Source organism: Cnephaeus nilssonii (genome assembly GCF_951640355.1).
Source record: "Cnephaeus nilssonii genome assembly, chromosome: 16".
Classification (NCBI taxonomy): Eukaryota; Metazoa; Chordata; class Mammalia; order Chiroptera; family Vespertilionidae; genus Cnephaeus; species Cnephaeus nilssonii.
The window spans coordinates 9,996,351-10,023,528 of record NC_137087.1 but is presented as its reverse complement, the minus strand read 5'-3'; positions in this window follow the sequence as shown (position 1 = coordinate 10,023,528).

The following is a 27,178-nucleotide window of genomic DNA, read 5'->3' as shown; positions in this document are numbered from 1 at the left end:
TTCTATTGGGTGGCCAGCCTGGTGGGTGTCTCATAGGCAGTGCCGGGAGCTTCTGAGGCTCCTGTCACAGAATCTTGGAGGCATTTATTGCAAGAAAAGGTCTGTCTTCCTCTGGATGTCTTTGTGCCTGTCTTCATCGATATGACGGGTGTGCCAGTCCCAGGATGCCCTGGCAGCGGAGAGGCGGGAGACCCATTCTCTTCATGCGGGATAACAAAAACAAGAATCACGAGGTGAGAGAAACAGTGCACAGCAAATGCCACATGTGACCACGTCTGGGAGGCGGGCACTGTTTCCGGATACCACAGGATGGGCAGAATGCAACTTCCTCGGCATCATTTAGTTTTGTAATATCTCAGCCTTCTATGAAATTAAATCATATCCTCTCATGATCTCCCCTCTTAGTCAGAGAAAGGAAAAACTTTATCATCAGAAAGGAAAACCTCGGGGTCATTTATTGTGTTTCTGTTGTTGTCAGCCCTAGTCTCTGTTGAGACCATAACCTAGGAGGTGGGCATGGTGTATCATTTTATGGATGAGAAGCATGAGTTTCCAATGTTTAGTGATTTGTCTTTAATACCTGGACCATAATTATAACGCAGAGTAAGTTTTCACTATACTTGCTTCCTCCATCATTGACAGGTATGGTAGAAACTCTCTGTACCACTTCTCCCTGGAACAGAACACCGGGAGGGGGGTGGGGTGGTTGGGGCGTTCTCTTCAAACCACATTTGAAGCCCTTTGTCTGAGGAGCTCCCTTTGTGTAGGGACCCAGGTTTGAGAGCTCCAAGACAAGCTTCAACACAGATAAAGGTCAGGCACCTGGCTTTTCCAGGGCCTGAGAAAGACTTGTTCTCTACTCTGGATTAGTTTTTGCTGAGCTGTGTCCTCAGGACAGCCACTAACCCACTTGTACCTCACCTCTGCCTGTGCCACATGACTTGCAAGAAGCATCACTCCCTACCCCATTGTGAGACTTGGCCACAGGGTATTCTTGGACCAGGGGGAAAGTGAGCAGAGATGCGGGCATGCCACTTTGAAGCATTAGAGAGCTATATTTCTGATAGTGCTGGCTCTTTCCCTCTTCCAAATTACAGAACTCAGGCAACATGTGTCATGAGCAAGGAATTTATGTTAAACTCTTGTGAGCCCTGAGATTTGGGCTTGTTTTTGTCACTGGAGCAAATCTAAATACGATATTTATACCAGGCTACTCACATTGACCTTCTTGCTATTCTCCAAATATACTGACCCAATTAATGTTCATGTTGCTTGAGAAACTTGCCCCTTTAATCCACATGTGTATTTTTATATTTTATTATTCATATTTTTGTGCAATTATTCCTTTCTCATAATCCCCTCTTAAATTCACTGACTACCAAGTTTCCAAGATTCATCTCCTCCTTCTCTCTAGCCTCCTACACTTCCAGTGATATTTGATGCTCCCTGACATTGTATTAGGTAAGTGCTTGTTACGGTCTTGCTGTCTGTCTTCCGCTCCCGATGCCGCATCACAAGGACAAGTCGTACGGGTTGAGAGCACAGACTCATTGGCCCAACTGCCTGGGCTACAATTCTGGCACCAATGCTCATTAGCTGTCTGACACTGGGTAAGTTCTCAACTGACTGGACTTTTTCCCCTTATTTGTACAGTTGGAATAAGAATATAATATACACTGAGTGGGCCAGATTATTATGACCACCTGACGTTTGTAGGCAAATTAGCCGTACACTGCATCGTATGGGATATGGAAGCCGAAGGCCTGTTCGAACACCCTTTGCTGTCTGCAGTTACCAAGATAAAATGTCTCCAATTCACACAGGAACACAAGGATTGGACAGTTGAGCATTGGAAAAAAAGTCATGTGGTCCGATGAATCACATTTCCAGTTGCATCATGCAGAAGGCAGAGTGAGAATTTCGCGGAAACAGCATGAAAGCATGCACCTCACATACATGAGTACAACGCTTCAAGCTGGTGGGGACAGTGTTATGGTTTGGGGCATGTTTTCCTGGCATGATTTGGGCCCTTTAATTCATGTGGAACAATGTCTGAATAGCACAGCATACCTAAGTAATGTTGCTGATCAAGTTCATCCTACCACGTTAATGGCATATCCCAATGGAGAATGGCTTCTTCCAATAAGACAATGCACCATGCCACGGTGCTCATATTGTGCAGGAGTGTTTTCAAGAACATGAGGGAGACTTTACCTTGCTTAGGTGGCCCCCACAATAACCAGATCTCAATCCAATTGTGCATTTGTGGGATGAAGTTAAAAGAACCATCAGGCAGCTGGTTCCACAAACATCAAATCTCACAGAACTGGACAGTGCTATTCATCAGGCATTGTGTCAGATTTCTCATCTCACCTTTCAACATCTCATGGAGTCAATGCCAAGAAAAATCGCCACAGTATTGAAGGCAAAAGGTGGCCCAATGAAGTACTGATGGGGTGGTCACTCAGTGTATAACTCATAGGGCTGTTGTTGGGATTAAATTAGTCAAATTATGTAAAGCACTTAGCACAGTGACTAATACAGAGTAAGTACTCCATGGAGGTTGGTGTTATCATTCGCATTGCAATCCAGGTCTGAGGACACCACCTGGGACAAGGTGGAGGCTTAATGGTTCTTTGATAAGTGGACAGATGAATGACTGACTGCTGTGCAGATTCAAGAAATGTTCGACAAAGCTAATTTCACAGTTGAGAGCTGATGGTTGTCAATGGAAGTCTAAGAACGATGTAAAAAAAAAAAGTTTACGCTTAATTCCTGGCATTTAGTAGTAATAATCTCTATATATAAAAGCCTAAGTAACCATTCGACCATTTGACTATTCAACCAGTAGCTATGATGCTCACTGACCACCAGGGGGCAGACACTCAATGCACTGGCATTGAAACATGGAACAGACTGATGAATCTCAGAGGGAAGGGGGAAGGGGGAAGGGCGGGAAGAGATTAACCAAAGATTTTTATATGCATACTAGAGGCCTGGTGCATGGATTCATGCACTGGTGGTGTCCCTCAGCCTGGCCTGTGGGAATTGGGCTGAAACTGGCAGTCCAATATCCCCCGAGGGGTCCCAGATTGTGAGAGGGCACAGGCCAGGCCGAGGGACCCCCACCAGTGCACAAATCCATGCACCGGGCCTCTAGTCTCTCTCTCTCTCTCTCTCTCTCTCTCTCTCTCTCTCTCTTATATATATATATATATATAGTATATATATATATATATATATATATATATATATAAAAGCCTGAGCAACCAGTCAACCAGCGGACCAGCCGACCAGCCTGTAGCTATGACATGCACTGACCACCAGGAGGAAGACGCTCAACACAGGAGCTGCCAAGTGACAGCAACTTTGCAGAGTGCCCTCTCGCACTCTGGGACCTCTCATGGGATGTTGGACTGCCGGTTTCAGCCCAATTTCCACAGGCCAGCCAGGTCGAGGAACCCCACCTGCAGGAGGGATCCCACTCACTCTGCAGATGCTCTTTGAACCCCAGCACTTCCCCAGGTGCGTCCGGCTGGGGAAGGACCATGGGAGGTTGACTCCAGGGTGTACCCAGCCTGTCTTGCCCAGTCCCGCCCCGCCAGCCACCTTCTAATTAATTTACTTTCAATGTGCATGAATCCATGCACCGGGCCTCTAGTAATTAATAATAATAACAACGATGACATTAACAATAAATATGAATACTACCCTTTATTTAGCATCTCACAGTTACTTGTTACCAGTATTACTGCACACTTGTACGGCAGCTATCATTTGAAGTGGCTGCACAAACTCGGAGGGAAGTAGCCTGGGTTGACTCATAATTTCATAGTTTACTGGAACTGGGCTTGATTCCTGTTTCTTTGACTGCTTGTGCCACAGAGTGCTCATTTAATAGGTACTTCTTCCTTGTCTTCTGCTAGTGCTGACTCCTGAGATGGTGGGAGCTGTTGACCTGCTCTCTCCTTGACATGGTGTGGCCATGCTCTCCTCCTACTGTCTGCCCAGACTGATGCTGCTTGTGTTTCAGCTGCTCTGCAATTATGCTGGGTGGAGGGTTCAGGGGGAAACAACAGAGAAATCAGGTATGTCCCTGGCACTTGAGGAGTAAAACAATAGACATAGCTGATATTCCTATGAGGAAAGTAGGTAAAATGGGCTCTTTTCATTACTTTCTTCTCTGATCATTACAACCATCTGTGCTTTACAGACAAATGGAGGCACAGAGACTTAAGGCATTTGCCCAAAGTCATAGAGCTCAAGAGGCTAGAATTCAAAATACTAGATGTTTCTCGTTGTTTTCTATTACTTCTCTGCCAAAAGGTACAATCAACACCCTAATTTTGTTTGTTTGCTTGTTTTTGTCTTACTTGGTGAAGTCAGGACTGAAGTCAAAGCTGGTCAGAGATGGGCACAGTAATAGCACATGACAAATGCATCTATAGCATGACCATTTCCCAGGGGTTGTCTATTCCGTGTAGAATATGTCTGCAGCAACCACAGGAGCAGGTGATGATGCCCTTGTCCTTTCAGCGGCTTGCTTCTCATCCTTTTGGAGCTTGGGGTTTCCTTACCATTACAATCGAGCTGTCAGATGTGGTCTGCAGCCTTTCCCTTGTCACCCTGTTCTAGGCTTTCCCAGCGCTAAAGTGTCTACATCCCCTCACTCAACCGCGGCTAACGCAGCCACCCCCTCCTTGCTGCTCCCAACATGTAGTTGATCAGGAACACAGCATGGACTGGGGGCCATAAATCATGGCTAACTTGGTCGAATTAGCTCCCCTCTAAAGGTGGGTACATGGCAGACTTCCCTCTGCTTTTCAGAGAGGCCACCTGAGAGTCATGTGGCTTCTGAATTATAAATCAGCACAGGCACGCAACAGCATTCTGACAGCAGGACAATTATTGTTCTGGAAACAAGAAATGCAAATTTCTCTTCCCTCATTGCAAAGGCAACCAGCGGACTTGTTCTGTGATGTTGATCAATGACTTTAATCTATGCCTGCCCACAGTTTATAAAATCCGTGTGCCACCTGTCGCCCTTCTCTTTGGCTCAGGACTGAGGCAGAATTTGATTTCCCTAGGTGTCACATGAGTCTTTGGGGCCACCTTGAAAAGGTGGCTATTAAAATGGTAAGTTTTGGAGAGCAATTTTAATAGTAGCTGTTTCACCTGTAAATTGATTCCTAGAAATTTCAACACTTAGGGGCTGTGTGACCTTGACAAATTATGTGGCCTCTCTGAACGAATTTCTTATATGACAAATGCTGACAAAAATACCTACACCAGAGGCTGGCTTTGGGGGTAAACCGGAAGAATTCATCATCTTGTGTTTACTAGACTATATTTAGTATTAGTGGGCCAGAAAACTAAGTAATGGTTAGGTAAAAAGAGATGAAAGAGTGAATACATACTAATGGATCAATCAAGGTAGAAGAAACATAAGAATGGATGCTTTACCAAGAGATTACTTGACTTTATTTTACACATGGCAATTGACAAGCAGATCTGACTAAATAAAAAATGGATTATAATGAGTAGAGGAAAAGGAGACCAGTCTGAACTAGATATCTGCTGTGTTTCAGTCACATAGGTTACCTCTGTTAGCCTCCATTTTTCCTCAATCTCAAAATAGTCTCTGGAAACTTATCCTTGGAGGGATGGTTTTAGTAGCATCATTGGTCACTGGGGTATAGGAAGATATATTCTAATCTTTAAATTATATGCAATTTAGCTAAGATTACATTTTTTGATGCAGGAATTCTGGGTATTATAAAAGACATGGTTGAAGAAATCCATTAGGGATCTTACCTATGTGACATTGAAGGCAAATTGGAGGGCTAGAGGCCATAAAATGCACTAATGTGCCAGGAGGAGAGAAGGACTCAAGTCAAGCTCTCTCATTGGGAACAAAGCTGCAATTGCTGGTGCAACACTTCATCTTCCCTGATAACTCGTTACTTGTTAAGGATTGTGTTTTATGTTGTCAAAAGGACTCTGAACTGTGCCGTTCCAGGAATGTCCCTCTCTATCCATGGACACATGAAGTTAATATAATTTTTGAGAACCCGATAATCTATCTTCCTGATATTAGCCCAGACACCATAGCAGGTATTACACCAAGAGAGATACTTGCAATACTTAAACTTCAGTTGCATCTGGTTGCAAGGAAGCTCAAGCAGTTATTTGAGGCCTCACACAGAAATTAAGACCAGAAATATTCTGGCTGTACTGGATGACTGATGGGCCAGTTGATCTATCACAAAGAAAAATGAGTAAGCAGAGAGGTCTGACCAAAACTTTGGAGTCTGTATGAAAGAGCCTTGTAAATAGAAAGGTCGTCTATGAACACTTCCTTCATAGTCAACTGGCTGGCTATCATCATAGGCATAAACTGTGTATGTATACATGGGAAGGGAGTAAGAATAATAATGAGGGGCTTTCCTTGAATCTTTGAGATTAATAAGAAAATAGCGTGACCATTAAGGACTGATAGTTTGTATGCCCCCAACTTCATGTTGAAATGCTAGCCCCTTAGGCCGTGGTATTTGGAGTCAGGGCCTTTAGGAAGTAATTAGGGTTAGATGAGGTCATGAGGGTGGTATCTTCAGAAGGAGATTAGTAACCTTACAAGAAGAAATGCCAAAGGCCTTGCTCTTTCTTTCTCCCCATGCACTCACAAACAAGAGGTCTTGTGAGCACACAACACAATTCATACTTACCCATACCTGATACTGGCCTTAAGGCAATAGAAATTCCAAAAGAGCGAATATGTTACTGAAAACACAAAAAATAATGCTGGAATGAAAAAAGTGTATGTAGAGAAGATGAAATGAATGTGTAAACACTACATTAGGGTCAATGGTGTCCACCAGGGCTCGGTTGCTGTGACGTTTATTCTGACTAAACCTGTTGAAAATGAATATGTAGTCCTAGTCTGTTTCCTTTCTGCTTTAAAGTTTTGGCTTCAGTTCTTGCCCTCAGAAGAGGCTTTTGAGATTATATAAACGATGGAAGGCAAATTCACCACTTGAGTGAATAACTTCCCAAAAGAGCACTGTAATAACTATCAGTCTCACTCTATAGATGAAAAGAGAGGTTCGGAGATATCGAGAGATTAGCTCCTGGTCCCTCAGCTCATGAAAATTGGCTGCGATTTGAACCTAAACACTTTCCCTATCATGACTTCCATTTCATTCTTCATGTTCCTATTTAGGAGCTTGTTAGAGATTTAAACAGCATTGCCTTGTGAAGTTGGTAACCCCATAAAACTAAACAGCAGGGCAGCTGATGTTTGCTGAAGGCTGAGCCAGATTTGTCAGAGCACCAAACTGCTGTCTCAGCATCGCCACCGATGCACAGTTTGCTCACCTGCCCCAGGTCCTAAAAGCAATGAGGACCTTCCATATGTCATAAAAATCTCTAACGTTCTAGAAGGCACAATCATGTGATTCCACCGAATTTACGCTAATACCTAAGCCAGGCACAGCGTGGGCAAGGTCTAGCTTTGCTCCGGAAGAGCTGGGGGCTGCCCACAGAGTTCCTCTGATGTCCAGGTCCAGGCAGTGCCTCCCCAGCAAACACAGTCCACAGCTAAGCAAGCAGGGCTATTGCAGAAATTGCATGAGGTAGTGAAGGGTGTCCAGGAGCATATGTGTATTTATGCCATAAAAGCATTTTGTGTTTACTTGCTTCTTGGTACCACAGGGACACAGTCAATATCTGGCAGCTTAAAGCAAGTAAAATGGAATCCATTCCTTTTACAATTATATAAAGCTAAGTCATGAATCGTGAAGGTACCATGTAAATCATGCCATCTAGGGGATTGAGGTCTCAGGGTTACCAGTGAAATTTGGTTGTGGTCACACAGCTAATGTGTGCGGGAACTTTGATCTCCACCTTGACTGTTGGCCTTGGGCTCTGCACTCTTGTGTCTGGGGAAAGTCACACACTGAGTCCTTTCTCTCCCTATTCTTCTCCTTTCCCTGTGCTTTGGTTCCCCTCTCATTATGTAATTCTCCAATTTATCCTATATAATAAAAGCCTAATATGCTAAGTGTCTGGCCAGCTGTTCAACCAATCAAAGATTAATATGCTAATGATATGCTAAGACCACTCAACCACTCGCTATGACATGCACTGACCACCAGGGGGCAGACAGTCAATCAGTCGCTATGATGTGCACTGACCATCAGAGGGCAGATGGTCCAACTGGTAGGTTAGCTTGTTGCTGGGATCCGGCCGATTGGGACTGAGCGAGATTGGCTGAACATGTCCTGGAGCCCTCCTGGGGTCCCTCCCCAGCTGGCCAATCTCCCGTGTCTCTCCCCAGGCTCTATTGTGCACTGGTGGGGTCCCTCGACCTGGCCTGTGCCCTCTCACAATCCGGGACCCCTCAGGGGATGTCGGAGAGCTGGTTTTGGCCCGATCCCACAGGACAGGCTGAGGGATCTCACTGGTGCATGAATTCGTGCATTGGGCCTCTAGTTGTTAAATAATTTTCTTATTATTTGTCTATTTTATGTACTTTCCCCCCCTTTTCTTCTCTTTCATAAAGATTAGGAATATTCTCCATGTAGTGTGTTCAATATGAAAGAGGTCTGTTCATTTGCTTATTTGTTCCTGTTCTCAGTGCTTGTGAAATAGAAACCCAGAGAGGGTGTCTTATGCAACTTTACACTGCTATCTAGATGCATGCTTGGACTGACACTCAGCTTCCTTCACTGTCAATCTTGTGGGTTTGGTTTATTTTTTGCAAATATACTCAATTTTTTCCATTATTGTTAACACTTGTGGGCCATGACTTTCATTATACTTTTGCTTATCTGACACCAATTTTCTCTCTTCTATAGCTACATAAACTCATAAAGAATTTTAGTTATTGCTCCTCTGAACTTCCTAAAATTTTAAAAGAAGGGCTCATACAAATTTCATCAATGGAACCTTATGGCAACTAATTTTAGCATTTATCAAAAGTGTCTATAAGGCAGTCCTTTGTTGTGATGTCTCATAAAACATGTTTTTCTAATTAGAAAAACATAAAAGTATATTTTCATCAACTATTGACACATTAATGAACAGATATCATATCATTAGCACATCTTTCTCAATTTATGGACACTCTGAACATCTCATTTACTTAGTTCCTTCATGTCTTTATTTTGAGGACTATGAATCACTACCTTGATTAGCCTAGATTACCCCACATTTCTTTGAGAAAAAGGATCAGATGGAAGGTTTTTTCTAGTGTTACAGGGTAGGTAAATCTACTTAGTAATTCAGTTCTACTGTGTGTACCTAGGCTAGACTTTCCTGACCTCATCTCCTTTACCATTTCCTCTAAGGGCTGTGGGAATACCTGGCAGGCTAGCAGATAGGTTAACAAATTTCCTATTTGCTCGAGGGTGTAATGGCTCTTGTGGATTGTCAAAGACCGAATGAGTTTAGGTTTATAGCTGATAACAATGGTGAACACTGTTGTCCTAAAATCTGGTGTTGTTGCTGTTGGCCTCCCATACTCTCTTCTAAAGGAATCTGCCTGTCTTTCAGCCTTTCTTTCAGGCCCCTGGTCTACACCTTTCTGACAAGCTGACATGAAGAAGTAAATGTGGTCAGCTACAGTTTTCTTCCAGGAATTTGAAATAGGAAATGCTGAAATAAGCCTCTCACAGTTAGGGAGATCTGTAACAGAAAGATGAAAAAGCAAGACACACCTTGTCCTGGTTCAATATGTATAAGAATGCTTATTATTTAGTGTAATCACATATAAAACTTTTCATTAAGAGATAAAACCCAAAATACAAGAACATCTCATGTACTACTATATCCCAAAATAAATATTGCTTTGAGCCCTTTTTCAGTATATTTCTGATTCCCTAATGAGAACAACTTTATCTCAGACTTTTGCAATATTGATATCTACAGACACATACCAAACCCTGTAGATATAATAATTATGAAAAGTAACTTGTGTTTCTCTATTAGCAACTTTCTTTTCCTCTAAAACCTCAGTGTTGTTCAGAGAGCTTGGGTTTCCTGAAGGGTCGACTTTCTCTGCAGCTAGCATGTAAAGTAAGCTTTTTTATTATACGTTCACCATTTTCTTCAATTCCATATTTTTATGTGCAAAGATTATGAGTAAAGTCCCATGAAATAAACAGAGCTTTTGAATTCCAAGTCAATATCAGTTTTACTCCACATATTCACTTAAAATCAACACCCTCTTTTGATAAAAAAATACGGTGACCTGTTCCTTACAACCAAAGATTATAACTGAAACATATCCCAAAAAGTTGAGAAAGTCTGACCATCTTTAACACTGAGAAAAGTGCATAGGATACTTTGTTCATGGGAGGTCCCCAGTGAACTGAGGATCTTTGCCTAGGAATCAAAAGGGAGTGAATTATGAAGCATCATGGTGCAGACCTACATAAAATTATTGCAAAGTTGATCTTCTAATGAAATTCCTTGTGAGTTTCAAGAAGTGTATAGCACTGCCTTCCAAACCCTAGCTCATGGACCAGTGTCCTTTAGTGAAGATTTGCATAAAAATTAAGGAAAAAAAGTATTATGTGGTTACTTTTTATGAAATAAATTTTGTAAAAATTAAAGAAATGCTTATTTAAAAATTTTTTTTTCTATATTCTATAGATCAAATATCCTTCCTTTTATAAAAAAGATTATAATATTAAACTAGAGGCCCAGTGCATGATTTAATCATGCACCTGGTGCACCAGCGGGCTGGCTGTCCGCCGGTGCACCAGGCCTTCCGAAAGCCTCCGGCGCGGCGGAGGCTTTCGAAAGCCCTTGTGCCGGAGCAGACAGCCAGCCAGCTCCCCCGCTTTGGCTTTTGATCGTGGGGGAGCTGGCCGGCTGTCCGCCGGTGCACCAGGTCTTCCGAAAGCCTCTGGTGCAGCCATGACACAGACACTGAGCTCGGGGCGCCAGTGGCGCTGCGAGCTCAGCGTCCTGCTGGCCCAATCAGCTACCCCGGCCACCCTGAGTCCCGCCCCCTGCGCCTCCTGCTGGCCCAATCGTGGGCGTAGCGGAGTGATGGTAATTTACATATTACTATTTTATTATGTAGGATAGTGCTTTTTCCCCTCAATATCTTGATTTGGCCTAGTAAAATATTGACAACATATGTCAATTCAAAAGTACATTTTAAATTTTACTAAAAGGTAAAGTTTAAAATTTCAGACCAATGATGCATAGGGCATTGAATCAAGTGACAAACTGTGTTTTGAAAGTTTTGGGATCAATTTCCAAATAAAGGAACTTAACACCAGCCAGAGGAACACATGTCCCCCAGGCCAGCACAGGGACTAGTGACACAGAATGAAGACCTGCTAGGAAAATACCAATGTGCTTGAGACCATAACAGAAACCACCAGTAAGCCATCCATACAATTATCAGAGGCTTTATAATGAGGGGATTGTGAGGGGTTTGGGGTGGGAATTCTAGTGATTTTGATGACAAGCTAGGCATTAAAGATTACTCTTTGTTACTATCACTACAATGTCATTCCCAGAGAATATCTCCATGTCAGTGAAGCCCAGAGAAGGTAGATTATATAAAGAAGTAAGAACTAGGTAAAAACTGGGCTTAAAGTAAATGAAATATATAGGAAGTCATCGAACATCCTCCTTTTCTACACCTGTGTATGGTTGGACTTTTCATCTAAACTTATGGTTCCTATTCCTAGCTGCATTTTAAAAACATTTGGGAAATTTAAATAACTTCCCAAAAGAGCACTGTAATAACTTAAGAGGCCTTAACCTCATTCATTGTGTGCCCTTATAAAATCCTCTTCATTCTAGTTCCTTACTTGTAAAAAAAAAAAAGTCATTGGAATCAATGACCTTATAGCTCAGCTATTCTATGATTCTATTCTCTTACACACTTCCATTGTTTATTTCCCTAAAGGAAATTCCATGTCTTGATCCTATGACCTAAATAAATAAATAAATAAATAAATAAATAAATAAATAAATAAAATAAAATAAAAATTACTAGTAATTTTTAATATATTTCTATTTATTTAAAATTTCAGTTGAATAATAAGACAACTCAAGTACTTGGTTTTTTGTCTTAAAAGGGGAAACAGTAGAGAATAAAAGTATCTTAATCCTTCTGTCATTGGGGAGACACAATCATAGCTCGCTGAAGGTCAGACAAGTTCCATGGTGACATATCTAAAGAACTTGCCTCCAGAACTTTCCAGAAAGCTGTTCATAGGGAAGTGTCTCACTAGAGGCAGTCTTCTACAAACCTCTTGAGGAGCACTGGAGCAGGAGCTCAGGTGTGGCTGCCTGCTGAGCATGGCAGGACTCAGGTGCAGGAGAAACTGCCCTCCCAGCCAGCAAAGTCCTATGTGCTACAGGAGCTAGACACACCTGGAGCAGCCACTGCAACCAGGAAGCAAAACTCCTTTCCTTCCTTTACAATCACTCTGCAGCACCCTCTGTTGTTAAAATTTAACATTGTGCTTACTAGCAAAGCCAAAATATTTAAAGGTCCCAGATTCATTGTCTGAGAGCAGGCTAAGTGGGTTAATTGGAAGCCAAGATGCAATAAATCAATAGCTTGCATAAGCTTCTTGAGTGTTCACGTGTTATTCTGCAGGATGCTACCACTGATGTATCCACCAATTGTTTTCTGTACGCTGCTCCCAAGGTTCCCACTGTGTGAGACCAACCCAAGCAACTAGATTTTGCTTAGATTCCTGAAATTCACCTATTTTTCCCAACTGTTCCTATCTTACCCCTGGGCCTGGACTCTAGCTATGGGGCTCTGACCCTTGAAAAATTCCCTTTAAACTCTTTCTTAATATTATTTGATTCCACAGACTTAAGTATGAGGAAATGCACTAAGGGGTGTTTAGTTTGGTAAAAGCTGGTATATTCATCTTCATATCCAGTGTGGAAAAGTAGCAAAAGAAGACATAGATGGGTACAAAGGGGAAAACATGATCGAGGAAAGGTGGGCATAGCATTGTAGTGTTTAGGCCACAGTCCTGTGAGGCCAGTGGTATTTGCAATCATCATATCAAAGCTTCTGTGGGTTCTGCTGGTGTGAGGAGGAAGTCGGGGCTCTAGAAAGTAGAGACATCACAGAGGAGCCCACAGAATCAATTAAGGCAAATGTGGGATTAGATATTTCTTTCATCAATGCTTATGCATTTAATTTTTAAGTAAACTTATTCCAAATATCAGATGATAAGATAAAAATGGCAGGAGCTAATACAGAGAAGGGCAAGGGGGAAAGCATTGAGAAATTAGAATTTCTGCAGGGACTGACCAGCAGACCCTGAGCAACAGATGAATGATTACTCTAACACATGTTTCTGTGAAAGAGAGGGCTAAGGGGCTGCCTGGCAAGAGGCACCAGACTGCTCTTTTGCCTGCCTTCTTAGGCTTTTATTGTAACAACAGCTTGAACTAAAATTAACCTCTAGACACAATCAGCAGGGTAAGTATCCTTGAGAAAGCACATGCTTCTACAAGGTTGGGTCTAAAGACTAAACACAGAGATTCTAGCAAAACACCTAGGGGCTTGGACTTGTTTGGAAAAGTAAAGATAGGGGCTGCCACCTTTAGCAAGGTCCCCCTAGAGGCCCCCAACCATTCAGAGACTCCTCCTTACAGACTTTCCAACCAAGTCCCATGCTTCCGCACAACTTTCAAAGTTAGAAACAATTGCAGATACTAAGCAGAATTGAGAATGCTAAGAAGTGATCAAATACTAAACATAACTGAGTGGTTGACCATATTCCCTCATTGCTTCTTATGATAGATTTTTCATTTTTCCTGTTTGTTGTTCAGCAGCATTTCTGTAAGCAGAGTGGCTAGAGTATGGACAAAGATCATTGGTACCACAGCTCCTGGTCCATGCTGATAGAGAGATAGTGTGCAGCTTTTGACATCTGATTTTAGAGCACAGAGCAGAACAGCCATGGTAACCAGAAGCAGTGTGTGCTGAGTGTATTTTTTCTTCCTTTACTGGAGCTCCATATTGTTGCCTACATGATGCAATCATCTCCCAGCTGGAGATCCCATGGCCCCAGGAGCTGGAAGTACCTTCTATCTGGGTTTTGTTCTGTGCAGGAACAGGTGTTTTTGAAGTGATGAGTAAAATATTCCACTGTTCCTTACAGGGTCCCACAACTGAAGGAAATTTTGAATGTGCCAAGTTCCAGAGGCAGCCTTCATCTTCACATGTCCTGAAACTAAATCACATTACAGTAGCAAGAGTGTGGCCAATGTGGATAAGCATATCAGGACCAACTCATTAAAAATACCAGCCCAACCCGTCCTGCTGTCTATTTAATCTGAGACCAACCATGTCGGGTTTGCTGGATATTTCACAGTGTGCTGTATTTTATTTTAGTAGAAATTCAACATTTTGTTCTTTTAAAATATAACTTACCTCTATAGTTAAAAAAGTAATAAAGATTATAAAAACTTGAGGAAATACAGAATAACACAAAGAGGAATATAAAAATGTTGTATATTCTTACACATAACAGTTTAATTCTAGAGGTCTCTGGATACTGAATTCCACTATTTTGATCAAAAAGGGGAAGAGGAGAAGATGGGGTCTCTAAACATGTCCCTTTCTTGTTTCTTGTAGTCTTTCTCACTTCGCAGTAGTGCTATGGACCCTTGTCAAATTTAGGCCAGAAGGTGACACAATAATTTTAACTTTGGCATCTTGGCTTTCAACTCATGTCTTAACCTCTTGAGTCTCTGTTTCTTTTCTTCAGATAAAACAGATAGACTTGTTTTCAATTGCGTTTTTGGATGGAGATGTCCTTAGATGTTCATTGCACAACCAAGTATGGGCCTTAAATTCCCGCTGGGGCATGTAAAACAGGAATTTTGGGGGTGAAAAAGACAGGTTTTAGGAAATTTTAGAAATTAAGAGGACCATGGAGAGCAGCAGAAGGTATATTTCCATATACTAGGGAAGCTGAAAAGCTGCAACAGGTACATTTCCATAGAATGAGGGAGCTGGGAACAGCAAAAGGTCTATATTTACAAAATAAAGAAAAGGAAACCCTTTATCCAGAAGGAGAAGAAAAAAGCCCAAAATAGTAAAACAGTAAGGAAGGAGTAGGGGAGAACCTCACAGGAGTTACTATAGTAACCAGTCCAAGGGAACAGTGACCAACCAGAGGGGATATCAAGGCACCAGGATCCGCAGCCTTTATGAGCCATAGGGAAAAGGAACTCAATGGGACTCTTTCCCCTCTCCACGTGGGAGGCTATACTTGTTCTTTAATAAATTTCCACCTTTGCTATACCACCTCCTGTCTGTGGATTCATTCTTCGACTCTGGTGGACAAAGAATCCGGGTTCCAGTCCAAAAATTCTGCATCACATGTGACCAGTATGGCCATTGAGGAGGCTAAAAGGGGTAATTCCAATGTAACCCTCATATTTGGAGGCTAGTGATCTGAATCCAAGTCAGCAAGCTCAGTGTACATTCCTGATAACCTATAATTAAGTCACTACCTCTTTCCCAGATACTGGTCTTGCAGAACCGGTTACAGAGGCCATTGGACTGTGGACAGTGCACTGCCCACAGGGAGGGCTATTAACTCTGATGCCAGGCCAGACCACCAGATATGGCCTGGAGACCCCCAACACCTGGGGGCCTTCTTTCAAGGCCCGCAAAAAGGACCGGAAGCATAATCCATGTTTGCGGAACAAAGATCACAGGGAGGGAGATATAAGGGAGGGCCCCATGCGTGTTCTTTCACTAAGATTTGGAAGGCTGTTCCCTGAGTCCGCTGGCGTATAAAACAGTGTCCCTCCTACTTCCTCAGAAACGTCCTTCATCTTCTTGGTCTTCTGCAACACCATGACATGAGTTTTCTGGACTAGATTCCTAAAACAGATGCCGACAGGGACAAAGAGTTCACTGAAGTGGGGAGAAGTTCCACTCCAGGGTGGGAAAATGGCAGCTCATGAAATGAAATGTCACTGGAGAAATGTTCCTGAACTTGATACCAAACTTCTGTGGTAAAAACAGAATATGACAGAACTGGTACAAAGTCCATTTTTGCAGGTACCAGACTGCTACACTTAGGCAAGTTGCCTCAAGATTTGTTGCTTCTATTTGTGAATAAGTAATGGAAGTTTATAATCATACCTTCCTCATTGGATTATTTTCAGAACTCCATTAGGCAATCCCCTTACATAGTATCTGGTACACAAGAGATGCTTAATAAAATATTTTTCCCTCCTCTCTGTCTCCTTACTGCTGATTTATAATCTATTGAGGTCTGGAGTTGAGGGGTGATATGTTTGAAGTAATTTTTCCTTAGATTTATTTTAGTATAATGTGTGCCTGTTTCCTGTTTCTTACCTGAGAGTTAGTAACCCCAGGTTAGCAATATTGAAGGTGTTACCATGGCTACCGCTATCCTGTGACTTCAGGTAGTGATAAAGCAGCAGGAGGCAGAGTCTATACTTTCATGCAGATGTCCTCAAAACCACAGACAATGAAGGGAGAGCTTTGTGAGGACACTTGGGTTTGAAATTCCAGGACTTTAATGAGCAGTGTTGAAATCAGTTCTGTGATGTGTGGTCACTATGTGTCACCAATTCAGTTTACAAAAGACAGCAACACCCAGGCATATTGCTTTTCTCCCACCCCATCCCATTCATTGCATGATGTTGATTCTTCCTTTTTAGTCCAGATACTTTTGGTATTCTAACCTAGGACCACACAAGGCCGAGAGTTTAAACAGAACTGATTTATCAATACAGTCAAAAACTTCAACCTGAAAGGCAAAAATAGCAAAACCATGAATTCCCTTCCCAAGCATTGCTCAAGTCATTTAACTTGTTATCTCATCTCACCTTTCCAGCTATTGTATGGAGTAGCTGACATTTCATCCTTGTGCAGAGGTAAGTATTTTGCCTGGGGTCATGGAGTTAGTGAGTTTCTGAGCCACTATATGAGCCTGGGACTATCTAATTGCAAAGCTATCCCTATTTGCCTTACAAAGACATAGACATTCTATAAAAGTATTGAAAGGTTTGCGACGCAGGAAACAAGACACAGAGTCCAGGCCATGGAAAAGGGGCGGGGGGGGGGGGGGGGGGGAGAGAGCGTTTAATCTTGAGCTCCCGGGCGAAACTCACCGGGTCCAAGGGGCTTAGGTACTTCCTTTATACAGCTGTTTAGTGAGGGGAGGGTGGAGGGCATGAGAGGTGTGGAATTCCTGCCTCAGGCAGGGGTCTGGGAAGGCACCAGTTATCTTTGTCACCATCTACCTTGCCAATGCTTGCATGGCTGTGGACTTCCCCCCTGCCTAGACCTAACAAGTATATATAGCATTAAAAGCTGCCTATTACAACAAGCCAATATTGTGTCAGAGTTGTTGTTTTGTTTTTGTTTTTTTTCAGCAGCAGAGTATTCATCACTGTAACCTGTTTCAGCATGGCTGGTCTTTGAAAAACATACCTAGGGAAGCAAAAGATGTTGCCTGTTGCATATCATGTCTAATGCATAGTGCTATATTCTTTAAACCTAGAAATCTATTTTTTTCTCACTTCTCAGAAAGTTTGGTCACACAACAAAGAAATGCACATGTTATCATTTTCCATTCTGAGCCTCACCTTCATCATTGATCAGTGGAGTGTGATGAGAAAGTGGCCTTTAGACCATGAATAACCAGGGTATGAGTCCAGGACACTGTCAGCAACATAACCTAAGTCTTCATCTCTAAGTCAGGTGAGCAAGGCTCTCTCTGAGCAAGGGTTGAATCTCTCCTGGGATAGGAGTTCTGTGCAGGCCAGGCCCACTGTACACCACATGCTCTGTGTAATGTCAAGCCATTATGAATAAACAACAACCACGTTCCGAAGATTCAGCACACAAATTTTATTTTTACTGTATTTTCGTCACTATTTTTAGTCCAATTTCTAGCTTCAACCACAAATCACTGGTACTACTGATACCGAATTTTTGGACTGGAACCCAGATTCTTTGTCCGCCGGAATCCAAGAATGAATCCACGGACAGATAGTGGTATAGCAAAGATGGAGATTTATTGAAGAACAAGTACAGACTCCCATGTCACAGAGATTCGGAACAATCAAACAATGCAGGAGAGGTTGGAGAGATTCACTTTAATCACCGCGGTGGGCTTAGAGAAAATGAATTCAAATTCTAAGCAAAGCTACAAGTAGAACTTCCCTTTCTATTAAGGAGCCAGCCCTATGTGCACTTAGTGGTTATCTCGCAGCTGGCCTTGAAAACAACACAGTTCTATCCAATTTAAAAAATGCACCTGGCATGGCATAGAGATTAAGGGCATATTTAGTGTCTGGCCTACAAGGTCAGGCAGCTAAGTTTATTTTCAAAGAATTCCAAACAGTAGTTTTACAAAATAGGAGTGTTCCTTCTCACCCACATGGAAAGAGGAAAAGAGTCCAACAGAATAGACTCCCAAGTAGGGAGGGGGAAAGGGTCCCACTGAGTTCCTTTTCCCTATGGCTTATAAAGGCTGCAGATCCTGGTGTCTTGATATTCCCTCTGATTGATCACTATTCCCTTGGACTGGTTACTATAGTAACTCCTGGGCTCAAAGGTTGAGCCTCCTTCCTTATTGTTTTCCTATTTCCTTTGGGCTTCCTTCTTCTCCTTCTGGATGAAAGGCTTCCTTCTCTTTATTTTGTAAATATAGACCTCCTGCTGTTCCCAGCTCCCTCATTCTATGGAAATGTACCTGTTGCAGCTTTCCAGCTCCCCCATTCTATGGAAATACGCCTTCTGCTGCTCTGCAGCCCTGTGCTTCTCCCATGGTCCCCTTAATTTCCAAAATTTGTAATATTTCCTAAACCGGTCCTATTTCACCCCTAAAATTCCTGTTTCACTATTATGAAGACTTCATAAAATAATGTATTTGAAATTTCTATCTGGCATGTAGTAGACACTCAACAAAATGTGTTTCCTTTCCAAAGGAGTGGTTAATCCACTTTTCTCTTGTTTTGTACAGGCTATTCTTTTTTTAAAAAAAACATGTTTCCATTTATTTGATATTGTATTCATGATTCTAAAAATGCACTTATACAAACAATGATATATATTTTCTATATATAACTTTAGAGAATCCATATTGGTAACTCAGTCTCTCTAGAGCCATTAAATAAATCAGGGGATTTTTTCATTGTTACATGAATTACAATGTAAATTAACCCACATCCTGAGTATAGTTACAGCTGTGAACTTGCTTTGTGAACATTGCAAAATCATAACTTCTCTGGCTTCAGTTCTTTCTTCTGTTCTATAAAGTAGATGCTGAAGAAATCTCTAAGGTAGCTTCCTGACTATATTAGAATTTATTTATTCTAATATATTCCTGGAATATCTTTTTTTAAATTTATCTTTATTATAGAAAGTATTACAGATGTCCCCCTTTTTCCCCCATTGACTACTCTGTACCCTACACCTGCCCTGCCCTAGGCCTTCACCACACTATTGTCTGTGTCCATGGGTTATGCATATATGCATACATGTTCTTTGGTACAGGCTATTCTTAACTTCTTAGAAAACCTAATTTCCACAGGGTATAGCTCCTCCTGATCAGGAAGACTGTCATTTTCTCAGCAAAATGGCACTTCCCTTAAGGGGTTTAATTATGTGGTGTGATGGTCCAAACATCCATCACATCTTAAAGGAACAAATACAGAGAACAACAAATCAGGGGCTTGGGCCTTAAATCTTCGCAACCTGTCTGGAGAGAGAGAGGCAGGAGGGAGTTGTGAATGTGGGCTCAGGGGTGCTGTACTGAAGTGGAGACTCCAGAGCCCTGAAGTCATGTGAGTGGAGAAGTTTCTCTAACCTCAGGCAAGGTGGATCGCTGATGATGGAAAAGAACTCTTCATGTGACTTAAAATCCTACACTTCCAGTCTTCACTAGTGAAGATAGAACCGAATCCCCACCACGGAGAGGCCTATTAGCAATCATGCTGATCTCCAGAGTTTGCAATCAAAGAGAGCTAGTCAGAAACTGGCTGATTAAAAGTAGTAGTTCCTAGTGAATTGTATTTCAATATTGGACTGTGAGATTTAAGAACTCTGCATAATATGTGCAGGCAGAAAATCTTTGGCTCTGTGCTTTAAGCTGCATGGATATGGCCCAGCATGAAAAATAAATTAGGCAAACCCATGAGCTGTTTGAGAAATAAGCTCTTAAGATTTAATTGGTTGAGTGTTAGACTGAGTGGCTATGGTGATGATCCAGTCGGATCCTGATGGTCATCAAATGAAAGGGAGATCCACCTTCCCATCCAGAAACTTCCCCAGAATCTTCTCAAAAGGAAACCTCTCCATAATGGAGACTTTGTGTCACTAGAGAGATCTAGGCAAAATCTTCACGTAGGACTCTGCTGCAAACACTGGGCATCTTGGCTGGTTTGTTTTCTCCTCTATAGTAAGAAGTTTCAAGAAAATAAATTTTGGGTAACAGAGGAAGGGAGCCAACATTTACTCAGCCCACACTTGAGGTTAGGCACTGTTCTGTGTGCTTATCTCACAACAACCATCCAAGATGTTATTAACCCTGTCCTACGGCTTCAGAGCTCAGGATCATGCTGCTAAACTGACTTGCCCAAGGTGACTTAAGTTAGTAAAAGGAGAGATTGGATTTGTAAGGACAGGAAAAAGGCCTTACTTTTTATTTGCTGCAATCTTCCCTTAGCTATGAGGAACACCCAATTAAATCCCAAGATTGTTAGCTCCTCTGATTCAAACAGCTCCTTGGGACAAGATAAGCTATTCTTAAGGCTACATTCTTGCACCCCCCTCCTCCCTGCTGTTTTCAAAACTAAGGGGTAATTCACACAAAGGAATCTCTAGTTAGTAGAGCATTCCCTTCACCCTCCCCTTCAAATAAGCCTCTTTTAAACTCTTCACAACTTTTGCTCTTTGCATGATTTACAGGCTTTGGAAAAATACTGATAAGACACCCCTCTAGGACATCTGCCGACTGTCTCCTAAAAAGCAAACAAACTATAACTTTTTAAGTCAGCCCCTGGTATCTACTCAGCTTCAGCTCCAATCCTCCTCCCTTCCTTGTCACCTAGCAACAGCAGCCATTACTCTTTAAAAGTGGAAGCCATTTTTTGTTCCCTGTCCTGTATTGATTTGCAATGCACAGGCATTTTCCTCTCTTGGAAAATAAAAATAAACTTCCTCTCTGCATCTCTTCTTTTAGTTGTGAATTTGTTCAAAGTTGGTGTCACCAGCCAAGCCCTAAGAGCAGGACTTTCTGAATTAAAAACTCACACTATTTTCCATTCTAGCAAAGTGTATCTCTCAAAAGGATGGGAAACTAGCTGTTCTTCTTTGTTCCTCTTTCTTTCCTCTTCATTTTCATCTCTGTCTCTCTTAGTTTCCTCTCCCTCACTTTCTGCAATCCTTTCCTCACTCTTGGCTATGTTTGAGTGCCACAGAAGTCATTGTGCTGACACTGGTTCATGATTTTCATTGCCCATCATCTTTAATGCAGCCAATTCCTACCTGGGAGACAAAGCTTTCAGTGGAAATAGCCAGGAGGCAGGTGTGAAGAGTGACATGAAGACAATGTTGGAAGAGTGACATGAAGACAATGTTGTTAGAAGACAATGTTGTGCCTGACTGTCAACTTACAAGGATCATTAACTTTATTTTGTTCTTTCCTCTTTATATTTTCTATATATTTTTGGAGTTATTTATCTCTTAAGACATCAGTTGGTTGAATGGCATGCCATTCATTGCTCCCAAAACATACAGGGTAGTTAAAGGACCATATGCTTGCAGACAATATAACATTGTCAAAGGAAGATGAACTGTTTTCCCACAATTTAATTTTATAGACAATTTCCATTACATTCATACTTGCTTCTAGTCATCATTCATATGTGGCGGCTAATAAGCATTGTGGCTGCCTTTCATTTCCAATAGTGTTCAGGAGAGTATTTTATTGCCATGACATGAAATACAAGGTCAGTACTAGTCAACAGGTCACATGCACCATTTGCTCTCTACCATAAAGAACTCTGATTAAGATTTTAAACAAATAGGCTGTGAGAAAGAAGTGTGCATTGCTTTTAAAGACAACTTCAGTTTTGTTGAGGAGTCTGAATGGCTGCGATTCCCGTTAACTACATCGTTTATTTTGGAGGCTGGCAGTTTTTTAAACAGCTGTTGAAGCACAAATGTAGGTCAATGCTGGGAAATTATGCTGTGGAATTTGCTCCATACTTCAGAATTGGGTCTTGCCTTGAGGTCAGTCAAAACATAATGCCACCATGTCACTCTTCACACCTGCCTCCTAGCTATCCCTACCCAATTCCATTTAGCAGCCTCATCTGACCTCACACATGCACTGAATACATATAAAACAAGACTTGCAAACCATCCTGCCTCTAAAGTGCCCACCTTGTCCTAGCACTCAAGCCTGGAGTTCCTGGCCAACATCATTTGCTCCTGTTTTCTCTGATATCTGACTCTGGACAGACTGGGACTTGGGTTCCCAGGACTATTCTGTGTGGAGATTTTTGCATTTTAATAGTGTTCTTGTTCCTTATCATGGATTAACAGATGAGAATTCAGGAATTCAGAGTGTAAGTTAGAGTAGTAGGGGAATGTTTCAGCTATGTAATAAGGAGTAACAAGCCACTTCAAAACTTGGTGGCTTACAATCACTACAATTTATTTTGCTCATAATCTGCAGTTTGGGAGACCTGGAAGGGAGGGAAGAGTTAATTTCTGACTCACTTGGCACTATCCACTTGAAGATATTAATATAGTCTACACAGGACACCATCTGGAGCTCAGAGGAAGGTGGGGATGGGCAGAGAATGAAACTGGGGAGATAAATGTATAACGATGTTCATCAAAGTCATCAATATAGAATAGGGTAAGTAAAGGAGCAAGGGAAACTCTCCACTGAATAACAGGTAAGTAAGTGTGAGAACATCTTGTGAAAGCATCTAGCAAAACTTATGATGGGTAAGGACTTGTTAAGGGCTATTTGGACAGCCAGCAATAGAGGGGAAATCCCTTGCTGGAGTCCACTGGGAGATGGGGTTTCTCTATGACATGAATTTGAGAGAGTTTGTACTTAGTTCTTGAGAGGGTGTTGTTCTTTCTACAGTCTATTGCCTCTTTATTCTTATTTAAGAGAATGATACATCTAAAAACACTTATATGCTATTAAATACCATGCAATCATTTGATTTTGTGTTTTAAATATTGTTTTTCTAATAGGGACAGTTTAGAATTGTCTAGCTCTAGTCAATTTTGTTGACAGAAGCTTTACAATGTATGGAAAACACTTTTTAAACTATATATACTTTTCATAAAGCACATACTTATGTACACATGTATATACATATATACATTTATAGCTTACATACTTATTGTAGACAATAATTTGTATATATTAAACTTTTTATCTAAAAGTTGTTCTCCCCAAATTGTGTATGTACATGTGTGTGTGCACACACACACACACACACACACACACACACACACACACCTTCTGGGGTCGTACAATCTTAGTCTCAGTTTGAGGTCTTCACTACTTGTTTTTCCTGGAGTAGTACTGCAGTAATGTGCCTTGGGTTGGGGGACTGTGGGGAGATATTTATTCCAGAGTGTGCACCCTGGCATCTCCTGATAGACATTTTGTATAATGTGACCACACCCCCAATCTTGCCCCTGTCCACAGTTGATTGGACCATATGACCCAAGCTGTGCCAATCAGAAGCTTGTCTTTAAGCATTAACATTTAGGGCTGACTGAGAAGTTATGTCTCTTTGGATAATACCGATAATATAAAACTCGAGAAGTGTGGGTCACTTTTTAAAATTATGTGATTGTCAGTGGAGAAATCTGGTCTGCAGGGAAGGAGAGAAATAAGAAAGACAGAGACAGAGACTGTTAGGTCTCACTTCCAGTACTGCATTCTTGCCCTTGGGTTTCAAAAGACATTCCTCTCTCCTCATAAGAAATGTCCCCACCTATGCTGATTGATAAAGTGTAAGATATTTTTATTTGCTGTAAACAAGTCCTAATATATAGGGTATTACCACACTGAAAAAGCCAACAGGGAGACATTCCTTCTTGGCATGAGCCTTGCGTATTATGCTCACTCAGAGTATCTGGCCATTAAAACCTAGAGCTTAGCTGCAAGTGGATTTTCTTTTCTTCCCTCTCAAAGAGCTCTTTCATCTTGCATAAAAAGTAAGACTTGCTTGCCCTCTCTTTTGCAGTTTCCCTCTGGAACCAAATGAGGCAAAGGCAGTTCTTTAGTCTTGTTTTATAACTGCCCTTCAAGATGATAAAAATGTGATTTTCTTTGTTTATTGACTTGTTTCTTCTTGCAATTTGTTCATGTTTTCATCTGGCAGCATCTCATGCTGCAGATGAGGGCAAGGACAGCGCCAGGTTAGTTTCTAGAACTGTGTGTGAGATCTGCCAGGAGTTCTCATCGCCTAACCCAACCCTCCCCTTGGCAGAGGCAGAAGCTTCCGTGGGCCTCCAGGACAGCACAGAGCAGGTGCACACGGGACAAGCAGACTGCCTTCCAGAGCTGTGCTTCACCACCAAGACCAGTCTTCCAGGCAGCAGTTACAGACTCGCCAGGGAGCAGATGCGGCTACACTGACATTGACCTCAGCAGCATAATATGTCGTGGAGTAAGTGCCTTTAGGCTCTTTTTTGGGAAAATTCAAATAGATACAGACATGAATACTCCTCAGACCACAATTTTCTGGGAACACCTAGTTGGCCAAAAGGATAAAAATGGATCCTGGGCCACATGGCATCTGTTAGACCTGAATTTTTGTGGTTTAATTTAAGTAGGAAAAGAGATGGTGTCTTTAGGAAAATAACATCCTATATAATAAAGAGCTAATATGCTAATTAGACTGAACAGCAGGATGACCTTCTAGACGACCTTCCAGATAACCTTCCTGACGACTGTCTGGCGAAGCCAGGGCTGTGAGGGCTGAGTCAGCTGGGGCTGTAAGGGCCGAGCCCCTTGCACGAATTTTGTGCATCAGACCTCTAGTGAATAATAATAGTAGATTAGCATTGATTGGCCATTTAGCATGTGCCTGGCATGGTGCTGACAGCCTATTCCACATTATGAGCAAAAGTATTGTTATCTCCCCATATTATTGATGAGCAAACTGCAGGTCACAGAAGTTAAGTCACATGACCCCAAGTTTCAGAGCTGGGGCTGGACGAAGTGGTCTGGCTTCAGCACTCAGGCTTTGAGAGCTCCGTGTGAACCATTCCATCCTTCAGAGGCCTCTGCTAAGTTCTACAAGGTTCCAGGGTCCACAGGGCTGTCTCAGTGGGCTGGGCCAAGTGTAATCTGAGCAGCAGAGAGGAGGTCTGGCATTAATGCCTGGAGAATCATGCTGGAAGCTAAGAAGCACAGGGATAGCATGTAGCCAGACTTGGTCAGTGCCAGGAGGGAGACGGAGAGAAGTTGAGTTCATGGCCAGTTAAGATCATGGAGAGCAAGTGTGTCCCAGCCCCAGTGACTGCATGCAGGAGCCAAACATGGGTGTCAGGAAAGGTGCTCAGGCACCCGGGCTCTCAGAGGAGAGAGGAAGCGAGCATCCTCCTAAAGCCTCAGTCTACTCCACTGTGGAGGGAGCTCTTGCCTGGAAGTCAGAGCCCATGGCAGAGTCCTGGCTGTGCCACTCTGACCCTCTGCGGTCACAAGACTTTCTGAACCCTTTGCTATGGGGAAGGGGAATCTTTGTTTCTACTGGATGAGTGGTAGAGCTGGTGTTTGATCTGAGAAATTGAAATCTTGAGACACTTTCTACTATCATTCCCAGCATAAGCCCATCACAGACGAGTTAGCATCTGCCAACAGCTGTGTAACTGTGACATGTCATGTACATGTACGCGTCTGCTTTGAAGGAATGTGCAGTGGGAAGTGGTCACTTCGGGGAATTCTCCCACGTTCTCTGCACCCTAAAGGCTGCTCCCCTCCGTCCATAGCAGCGCAGGATGAATATGCTGAGGGCCTTGCTCCTGTCACCTACCATTTAGCTCCCTGGACTCTTGGAGCAGATAGTTCTATTTTTCCCTGATCTCTTCTCTCCTCTCTCACCTCAGTCCCCCTGCGCCCTCCCCCATCAGCTAGTTTCTCTCAGTGAAGGCTCCCTAGAAGTTTTGAAATTTCTCAAAGTATTTGGGGGGCTAAATTCATACCTTTTACAACTTTCCTGGATTGCTGCACATTTCTGATAGTTTCTGATATTTCTCAATATTTTTCCATGACTTTTTATCCCCTAAGGCAATAGCTAGTTTTATTTTCCATAAATAGGGCCTGGAGAGACACAGATTTCCCGGAAATTAGGACTCCCTTGATTCAACAAACGACCATCCCATAACCAGAAGAGTTGCATGTGAAAAGAAAATGAAATGAGAGAAATTACTAGTTTAACATTTCTGGGGCAATGCTGAAAAATATAAGTAATACAGCATCATCTCTCATGTGCTGAAAGCCGGAGAAGGGGGCTTCTTGCTTGACCTGGCCAACTGTGAAGAGTGCCGATTTAGTACAAAAGTTACTCAGTTTATTTTTGAAGTCACACTTTGCAAAGCAGCTGTTGAAGCTCTGCCTAACCCATCCAGCCATGGGAGTATCTGCAGAGAGATCCAGAAGCCCAGAAAGGCTCAGCACAAGTCCTACTGTTAGAAAGGTCATTTTTATTTATTTCATTTTGTTTTTCTGAAGAGCATTCTATAATTGAAAGACAATAACAGAATCAATATAATGGCTGCACACAATATGATTTGCTGGCATAGGCCCTCCCTAGAAACTCCCCACGTTTCTGCTCTAAATGGCTTTGTGTGAATATAAACCATAGCCTCCACATTTGAGCCCTTGAAAAAGAATCTCTAGGGAAGGAGTGAGGGATGAGCTCTGCCCTTGTGGTGCTTACCTCCCACTTGGGAGAGGTCTCTCCCTCTGACCGATGATGCCACCTACTACCCTTTGCTTCCTGGTTGCACTGCTGTGCCTTTGGAGCTCTGACTCAAAGGACTGGGGGACCCCGTGGTGGAGATAAGATAGTCTGGCACTTTCATAGGACTTTCTTAAATTCTAAAGGTGACCAACAGCAGAGAATGGACAAAGTGCTC